Raw genomic sequence first — 9,455 nt, forward strand, 5'->3', positions numbered from 1 at the left:
GTTGGACAAGTTGTGTTTTATGCTTGAGCTTGACTCATCTATGGTAATTATATATCATTTCTTTTTTTTTCTCTTGCTCCCTTAGTCCCGATTCCCCCCTTAATTATGCTTATCGCTTATGGTCTTTTTATTTGCTTCCGCGACCAAGGATGTGTAATGATACGCTATGAGGCTTGTTTGGGGTTCCTTCGGGTTCCTCATTCGCCATGTCACGTCTAGGCCTTAGGCTTGGGTCGTGACAAACTTGGTATCAGAGCACTAGGTTGATAGATCCTCGGAGTCCAACACACCGCGTTGATTAGAGTCCGATTCATGGTTGTGTTGTGCACCACAACTATGAGTAGGAGGCTATGAGACGTTTTAGGAAATGTTTCACTTCTTCATTCTCTAAGTCGTGCCATAGATCTATAAGCTCTCTCTCTTATTCCTTGTCTTATGGTGTTTAAAGTTGGACCACTTGAAGGGTTCTTGCTAGAAGGAGCGAGTGGTTGTAATGCCAAGTATGGTATGTTACTTGTGAGCTTTGATGGAATAGATTGTGAAGTTGTATTTTGTGTGATTAATGCTTCATAATTGTCTGTGTTGGTTAGAAGAACTTGTGTAGGCTTACTCCAAAGGGGGAGATAGTGTGCCTACCTAGCAAGGTAATTGTGAGGTTATGTTTAGTTGATGGTAGAACCCGTATGGTCAAATTGTTGATTCCCAAAGGAGCCTATCCGAGAGTGGAGATGGGAAAAGAAATTATATGCCCTAGGTTGGGATTATGTTGTGTTTTGAAGTTGACTTTGAGGGTTGCATGTACCATCTAGTTAAGGTGAAGAATAAGAAGTATAAGTGTTGACCAACTTCAAAGGGTTAGTTGTTGTATTTTAAGATTGATCTTAAGCATGGTCACTTAAGTAGGGTGCTTAGATAATACCTAGGCATAGTTGGTTGGTAGACCCCAGCAAAAGTGGTGATAAGGGTTGACATGGTCTAGAGTTGTCTTGATCCAACTTTAGTGAAAAAGAGAAAGGTTTCTTGGTCAAAACTCCTCTAAGTTCCTCTAAGGTTTAACCAAGAAAGGATGTCTACCCGTAAGTCTCAAAGAGTGAGTGGTAGTGGATCTTAAGGGTTCCGGTATGTGTTTTATGTTTTATTGAATTGCGGAAATTCCATGGGCCAAAGATAGAGGAAGATCCTCTAGAGTTTATAAAGGAGTTATCTAAGGTGATGAACCTTGTAGGAGTAATCTTAGTAATACTTGTCTTTCGTGACTTGATAAAGAGAATATCGCGAACTTTTTTTGTGTCGTCCTTAATATTCATGGGTTTAGTTATGGCCATATGTGAGTGATTAGTATAACTCAACTTAGTCCTTATGAGTTTTATGATGTGTTGGATTTTGACGAATAGTGATTCTTAAGTGGTACCTAGAGATGTTGAGTGATTAAGCTCCTTTAAAAGAGGGTAGGAGTGAGATCCTCATTGGTTTGAGAATCATGTTGTGTAATGAGATAGTTTAGGCTTACCCCAATGCGGGATAATGTGCTTAGATGGTAAGGTTATTGAGTGTCCTTGATGTTATGAGATAGGTTTGCTTGAATTCTCACCTTATGTGGTTTAGTGAATTGGAGCAATCTAGACCCGGAGTGGTAGATTCATATGAGATCTTGAGTGATATCCTAGTGACGGCCTTAGAAAAGGATGCTACTAGGGTTGACTTGGAAGAATTTTTGGGATGAAGGTACCGGTATGTGGTAATTTCATATGAGAGTAAGTGCTATGTTGATTTCCGGTACTACCTTATCTTGTATGATGCCTTATGAGGCTATGAGGCTTAGAGTTCTCCGGATGAGTTAATAGAACCTTTTTCGGATTTTACCCCGGTTAATGGTTTAAAGTTAGAAAAAAAGGGGTTTGTGAAGAATATCCCTTACCTTGTTCCCCTAGGAATACTCTTGTTGACTTAGTGAAACTTGGCATGTTAAGCCTTGATGTGACTCTTAGTATGGATGGGTTGCATACTTGGTGTGTTTTTATTGATGATAGGGCTCGGATGGTTAGAAGAATATGGGGCCCTTGAGTGTGTACTAGTTATCACCTTGTTGAGTAGGATGACATTTGGGTACAATTTCTTCCTATTATGGATTTGGTGTTTGATTGTGTCATATAAGGGTGGTATGGCTAGATGTTGAGGACCATAGACTTTTGCAAAAATGGCAAGATGTGAGTTTGGTTATGTCTTTAGGAGTGCTTGGAAAAAGTTTTCTTGAGGGTTGTAGTGAGGGCTTCCTCCTAAGGAGGGGATGGTGTGCTTAAAAAGCATGATTTGTTGAAATCTCGACATCCTCATCTCTTTCTTCCATTCCTATTCTAGCTTGAGACCAAGAGTTCCTAGATGGGCCTATGTTATGTTTTAGAAGTCATGTGTGATTTTTATATTCTGATGATTTCCTTATGAAAGGTATGTTTTTGAGAATTCATGTTTTGAGATAAAAATGAGTTTTCATGTTTCATGCCCCTCATGTTGATAGGCAATTAGAGTAAGTAACCTATGTGATTCATGAGGTGAATGGTTTAAATGTGCTTTTAAGAAGTAATTGCATAATTGGCCTAAGATCATATGATAAGCATGATTTGAGTTGGAGGAGGAAATTCCTCCAATGAAATGGAATATGTCTAAGTTGCATGCATATTGAGTTCGTAGAGGTAGTCCTATTCTCTCATGTTGTATGATGTGTGTTTTAAATGGAGATTTTTTTTTTCCTAAGTTGTGCATTGTGTGTAATATGGCATACTTGACTTGATGATGTGAATTAAATGAACATGCTTGAATGTGTTCTTATGAAATGGAATGTTAGCTCCTTATGTGGTGGAAACTTTCCTAAAGAGTAGAGGAGGTAGTTCCTCCCATGTTTATGTGAATTAATGAGGTTTGCGCATTTCCATAAAAACTTGTGTTTTTGAAGAGAGATGAGTTGTATGAGTTGTTTCCCTCATGTTGTAGTGCATTGGTTATAAGTGATCTATTGTACTTCATGAAAATAAGGTATGAGCATGTCTTGGTAAGGAGTTGAGAAGTTCCTCCTTGAAAGAGTGCTATTGAACATGGAAACTTGCATATGTGCTTAATGATGTATGGACTATGTAATGACTAGGAGAAGGTAGTTCCTCCTATGAACATGAGAAATGTTGATGTTGGTGTGTTATGACTAGGAGAAGGTAGTTCCTCCTATGAACATGAGAAATGTTGATGTTGGTGTGTTATGACTAGGAGAAGGTAGTTCCTCCTATGAACATGAGAAATGTTGATGTTGGTGTGTTATGACTAGGAGAAGGTAGTTCCTCCTATGAACATGAGAAATGTTGATGTTGGTGTGTTATGACTAGGAGAAGGTAGTTCCTCCTATGAACATGAGAAATGTTGATGTTGGTGTGTTATGACTAGGAGAAGGTAGTTCCTCCTATGAACATGAGAAATGTTGATGTTGGTGTGTTATGACTAGGAGAAGGTAGTTCCTCCTATGAACATGAGAAATGTTGATGTTGGTGTGTTATGACTAGGAGAAGGTAGTTCCTCCTATGAACATGAGAAATGTTGATGTTGGTGTGTTATGACTAGGAGAAGGTAGTTCCTCCTTGAACATAACTAAACATGATAATGTCATTGCATACATTCATGTTTAAGTTGACAATTGGTTCATTGTGGTTTTTACAACTATGTTGAAGTTTTTGAAATGAGGTGTAAGTGCATTGTTGCATCCCTTTGTGGGCTGAATTTGCCATGTTGGTGTTTCTCATTTACGTTTCTTTGACATTCGAGGACGAATGTTCCCAAGGGGGAGATATTGAAACGACCCCAAAAATGCCCGAAAATGTGCTTCGGAAACACCTATAATTGTAATTTCCATATATCTCAAAATCCGTGCATGATTTCGGAAATTCGACTTCATATTCTTATTCAGGGGGTCAAATTGAGTGGGAAATGAGTCTAACCCGAATTTTAGAACAACCGTATCAAAATTCGAAAATCGCAAAAAATGCGATTTTGAGGGTCAACTTTAAAGGGGCATATCTCTCAGCACACAAGGAACTGGAAGGAGCTCAAACTATCAAAATTAAAGCTCTGTGAGTTAGCTTTCCAACGCAATTTGTTTCACCTCATTCCGAGTTAGGATGAAGGAGTTATGACCATTTTCGTAAAACCTCACCGGCAGAAAAGTGCCATTTCCAGTAAGCCGAAACACTGTTCACCCGCCCCATTATTTTTTCTAAGTGTTGGACAATTTTTTTTCCAAAGGGCATATGATATTCCCTATATATCATTAGTTCATTCCAAGTCTCTAAAACATTTCTCAAAACACTCTCTAACCCTCTCCAAATTCTTCCAAGATCTTCAACCAAATTCAAACATCTCAACCTCTAATTCCGGATTCAAGACTCAAATCTCAAGCTTCAATTCTCCATTCCAATCTTCATCAAGGATTCTCCAAAGTTGAGGTATGTGGGTTGATTGTGGAAACCTTCCTTTCCACAAGTCCAACCATTTATCCTCTATTTTACTTCAAGTTTATGGGTCCTTATGATCATTTATGAACTCTTGAATTATGGAATTACTCCTACACATCCTATTATGGTCTATTTTTGTATATTATCATGAAATGGAATGATTATATGATGTTTATGGTTTTCATGCCTCAATGATCAAATTATGAAGGTTGTTATATATGTATATATATATGTATGTTGTTGGTGGGCTGATATATATGTATTTCGGAATTGGTTGGACTTAGTACTCTTGAAGTACATGATTTCATTGACATGAACAATAGCCCATTATGTGTTTGATAAAATGTCATTTATAGAATTTTTAGGAAATGGAAGGTCCAATGTACGTCTTATGAATCGAATGGTTATATAATTATTGAAATTATGATGAAATGGACACATGTATATGATTTTCTCTATATACGTGTTGTGAGTCGACCAAGCCTAGTACGGGGGGTAGTAGGCCCGTATAACCATATCGAGGGGTTTGTACCTTGGTCCCTAGCTCGGGGGGTGGTAGGCCCGGGTAACCACATTGAGGGGTTTGTACCTCTTTCGCCTCTCCAAGGGGGTGGTAGGCCTTGGAAATACTATATTGATGGTCACTCACCACACTTGTGCTACGTCCCACTAAATATGATTTTTATGTAAGCGTCATTATATATATATCGTTTCATTAATGTGCTATCTAACGGGTATTATTATGCATTTTCCTATGATGTCCATCTATTGTAGCATTGCATTGCATCCCATATACTTAGTACATTCAAACGTACTAACGCATACTCTATGCCTACATGATGTCACCATGTAGGGACCGGAGCACCGCTTGACCATCCTCCCCCGCGTGGCTAATATGATTTCCTATCAAGGTTATTGGTGAGTCCTCCATTCCGGGGACGTTGCTCATGATCTTTTGCTATGTATAAGACTTTTTTTTCTTTTTAGTTATGTTTTGACTATGAGGGTGAGCCCGGTAGTTTGTCTTGGCCCCCGCTAAGTACTCATGTTTAGAGGTGGTGTTGGACAAGTTGTGTATTATGCTTGAGCTTGACTCATCTATGGTATTTATGTATCATTTCTTTTTTTTATCTCTTGCTCCCTTAGTCCCGATTTCCCCCCTTTGATTATGCTTATTGCTCATGGTCATTTAATTGCTTCTGCGACTAAGGATGTGTAATGATACGCTATGAGGCTTGTTTGGGGTTCCTTCGGGTTCCCCATTCGCCGGTCACGTCTAGGCCCTAGGCTTGGGTCGTGACAATCACTTGTCCCCCGGTGATCAACTAAGAAAGACTGGTTAAAGTATGGGTAGAGTAGTACCTAAATCGTTGAACAACTAAGATACTTGTCTCGCATGTCCTTAGCTTCCGGACAGCACGATCAAGAATTTCAACCGATTCTTCTTCATACAGAAGGTCTTGTTTAAAAAAATTGAGTCTCACTATATGATATAATTACCTTCCCCCAACCAACCAATTGAACACCTACACATCCTTCCATACACTACCTCAATGACGTCATCACAATATCCGAGTGATATTTATTGTTATATGTACACTTAACTAACAACAAAGTTATTCCCATTAACCACCAAAGTTGATCGTACATATGTCTGCAACATGTTATCAAGGACTTTGACACAAACATCAGGACGAATCCTTTCTCATATTACCATGATAAAATTCTAAATCAATGCTCGCTATAATTAGAGGTGGACCTAAACCAACCAACACACACTCATAATACTCAAACACTCATAGTTCTTATCAACATCTCATTCTCACCACATAAATTTCCGTGAGCTTAAGTTATAATAATTTGATCTTTAGACATCAGATACTCATCGAGGGATATATCCAAGCATACACACCCTCCAACAATACTATCAAATGTTAGATTAGTATTTGTAGATTACCTCTTAAGAATAGTAGGATTAGACCCAATGATCCCTACATTCAACCACACATAATCGATACATGACCTCAGTGACTAGATGAATACTAAGATTGTCGGACAACCATAAATACACATGGTAGATCTTCTATAAACTCTCATAAGCAAGGTGGTACATGTAAAACCATTGAAATACTTTAACAACTCCAAGACAATAACATGTAAGTCATCTGACATAACCACGACTTCCCAAATCATCCCACTCAACCAAGAGAACATTAAAGGATTGGTACACTTGATCCACCACTAGAGATCCACCCACAAAATGAAAACATGCGTGAGCATAGCTAATGCATCGCATTGATAACCATGTACAAAATGAAATAGATGGTGACGTAAGAATTTATCGATTAGCAAGAAAGGTTTTCCTCTGTAGAGTGGATACCAACCATTTCCATTCACTTGACTCCACATACTTGTAACGACACGAACCGTCATCATTTCAGAAAAGCAAAAATTTTGGAAAATTCTGGGCCACTATCCCGCCAGGGCAGGCCAGATGCCGCTAGGGCGGCTGCGCCACAACGGGGTAAGCTGGCGCCAGAGCGGGATAGGTGAGACATAATGTAAATAATACGAAATCTTATTTTCTCCCTCTTCCTAAAATACCTAATTTAGACGTAAACCACCCTAGAAACCCCCAAAAAGCTGCTCTAAACTTGGGGAGGAAGGAGAAGGATATTTATAGCGTAAGTAGCGTGGCGAAGGGCGAATTTCTAATCAAGAACACAGTTAAGAAGCCCGGAAACAAGAATTGAAGTCAAAAACTCTGTGCAACCGCTTGGCGCCCAGGTAGGCTAGGTTTTATGAATTGAGTAGTTATAAATCTATGCTCACTACGTAATATAGGTAAATCAATGGTAGGATTTATGCGTAGGCCTTCGTGCACTGAAACGAAAGATGATTAAATCCTAGGAAGTATCCTTAGATGATGAACTAGGGCTAAGTATGGTCGAATTAATATTTACGTGATATACGGCGATTAATAGTTCATTGGGATGGTTGGGACTCTATGATTGAGTGATGTATGTTCGTTCTTGCTTCATAATGATACATGTATGTGAATATTGCATTGTTGATCACATTAAATGTAAACGAGGATATAAGAATGATGAACTCCATGAATCATGACTTGTTTGTATGATTATGAGAGTATACTTGTGATTGTGATTGTGATTATGACTTTTTGAATGGATCGGGTGTTGCGTTCCGACACAGTAACTTGGATCGGTTGCCACGTTCCGGCTTAATTATGGGATCGGTTGTCATGTTCCAGCATAAACATTGGATCGGGTACCACGTTCCGGTATGTTAACAATTTGGGTTTGGGTTCTATGAGAGGACCAATTACTTAACATGATTGTGTTCTTGAGGATTGTGAAATTGAACGTGGTTTGTAATGATAAATGATATTGTAATTTCCCGGAGTTGTTATATGGTTATGAGGACTTATATTTGATTGTTCTTTTATGTTGAGTGAACTTATTGAATATGTCATTGTTGAATGAATCGGGAAGGTCAAGGGTTCCAAAGTATTAGTGTTGAGGAACGAGGGTTGTCCGTATGTTGCAAGGGTGAGAAGTAGAGGTAGGGTACATGGTGTAATTACTCAGGCAAGTATTAAATGGATTCAGGAGTGGTCAGTTAGAACGCTGGTACTTGTAATGATGAACTCTTATATGCGTTAGAATGGTTAGGCTATGCTCAAGAACTTAGTAGTAAGTTGACTGAGAAGGTGGTTAGTAGTAAGTGTGCTAGTTTAATTTCTAAGGTATTTCCAAAGAGGGTAATGGTGGAGAAGCGAGTGGTTTATTGCATACTCTTACTAGTTGATTTTCTTATGTTATGCGGTGTGCGTCGAGTTGACCAAGGATGTCTACCAGTACGTGTGGTTTTGTACTGATACAACTCTTGCTATGTCTTTTTGGCATAGTCTGGATGCAGGGTCGGTGATGTTTCATTAGGTGAAGTAAAAGAAATCTCCAGCAACTTCTATTTTTCCTTCCGTATAGTGGAAAGCTGTGTCATTTATTATTGTGTCCAATTTGTACTCTTAGTAGCTCTTGTACCTATTTAGACTATATCCTTGGGGTGTTAATTACCTTACAAGTCCTAACCAAAATTGTATTAAAGGTTCTTATTTATAAAAATTTCGTTAGTATATTTACTTCCATTTTATTTAACTTCCGGATGTTGTAATAGTTGGGGATAAGAGGGTTCTCCTACTTAGGTGGTAGTATAGAGGTTCCCGCATGGCCTGGTGGGTTGGGTTGTGAGAAATTGGTATCAGAGCCCAGGTTACCGGCCTCCCTATACAAGAGCAAAATGCAGACTAGACTCTTGTGGATGTTGTGTTGACCTCCACAACTAATCTTCAGGAGGCTGGGGAGCATTCTAGGAAGTTGTTCCATTTTTTCTCTCCTTTTGTGTGAGTGTCTCTTGTGGTATGTGTTGAGTCCAATTGATATCTCCCAATTTCAATTGGTATCTCAACAAAGTGAACCAGACGTCATGGTCACGACTGAAGGAACACAAGCAAGGTAAATTGGAACTGAGAAGGTTCCAATTGGTATCTGGCCCTAAGGGTTGCATAATTGCATGGATGACTAGAAATGGTCATCCATGGAGCGAACTAACTAATAATTTGGACTTAATTGTGAGTTGTATCTTGGAAACTGTGAATGTGTTCTTCTTGTTGCCTGAATTGACTGCAAATATGAAGTTGTAATTAATGGAATGTGATGATATGATTGGATGCACGGTAAATGTGTGTCTGAACCTTGTTATGTATGATACGCTGACTGGATTAAATTATATGAATTGTAACTGCTTGAGCATCGTGAAACTCATTTTGAGAAGAACGTCAGAACTAAGTTGGTGTGAGGGTCTAGATAATTCATAAGGTGATTCATAAAACGGAATTTGGATGTGCGTCACGACAAACTAATAATCATGTGAATATTTGGGTGT

The sequence above is a fragment of the Solanum tuberosum genome, unplaced genomic scaffold, assembly GCF_000226075.1.
Source record: "Solanum tuberosum cultivar DM 1-3 516 R44 unplaced genomic scaffold, SolTub_3.0 scf00182, whole genome shotgun sequence".
Taxonomy (NCBI): Eukaryota; Viridiplantae; Streptophyta; class Magnoliopsida; order Solanales; family Solanaceae; genus Solanum; species Solanum tuberosum.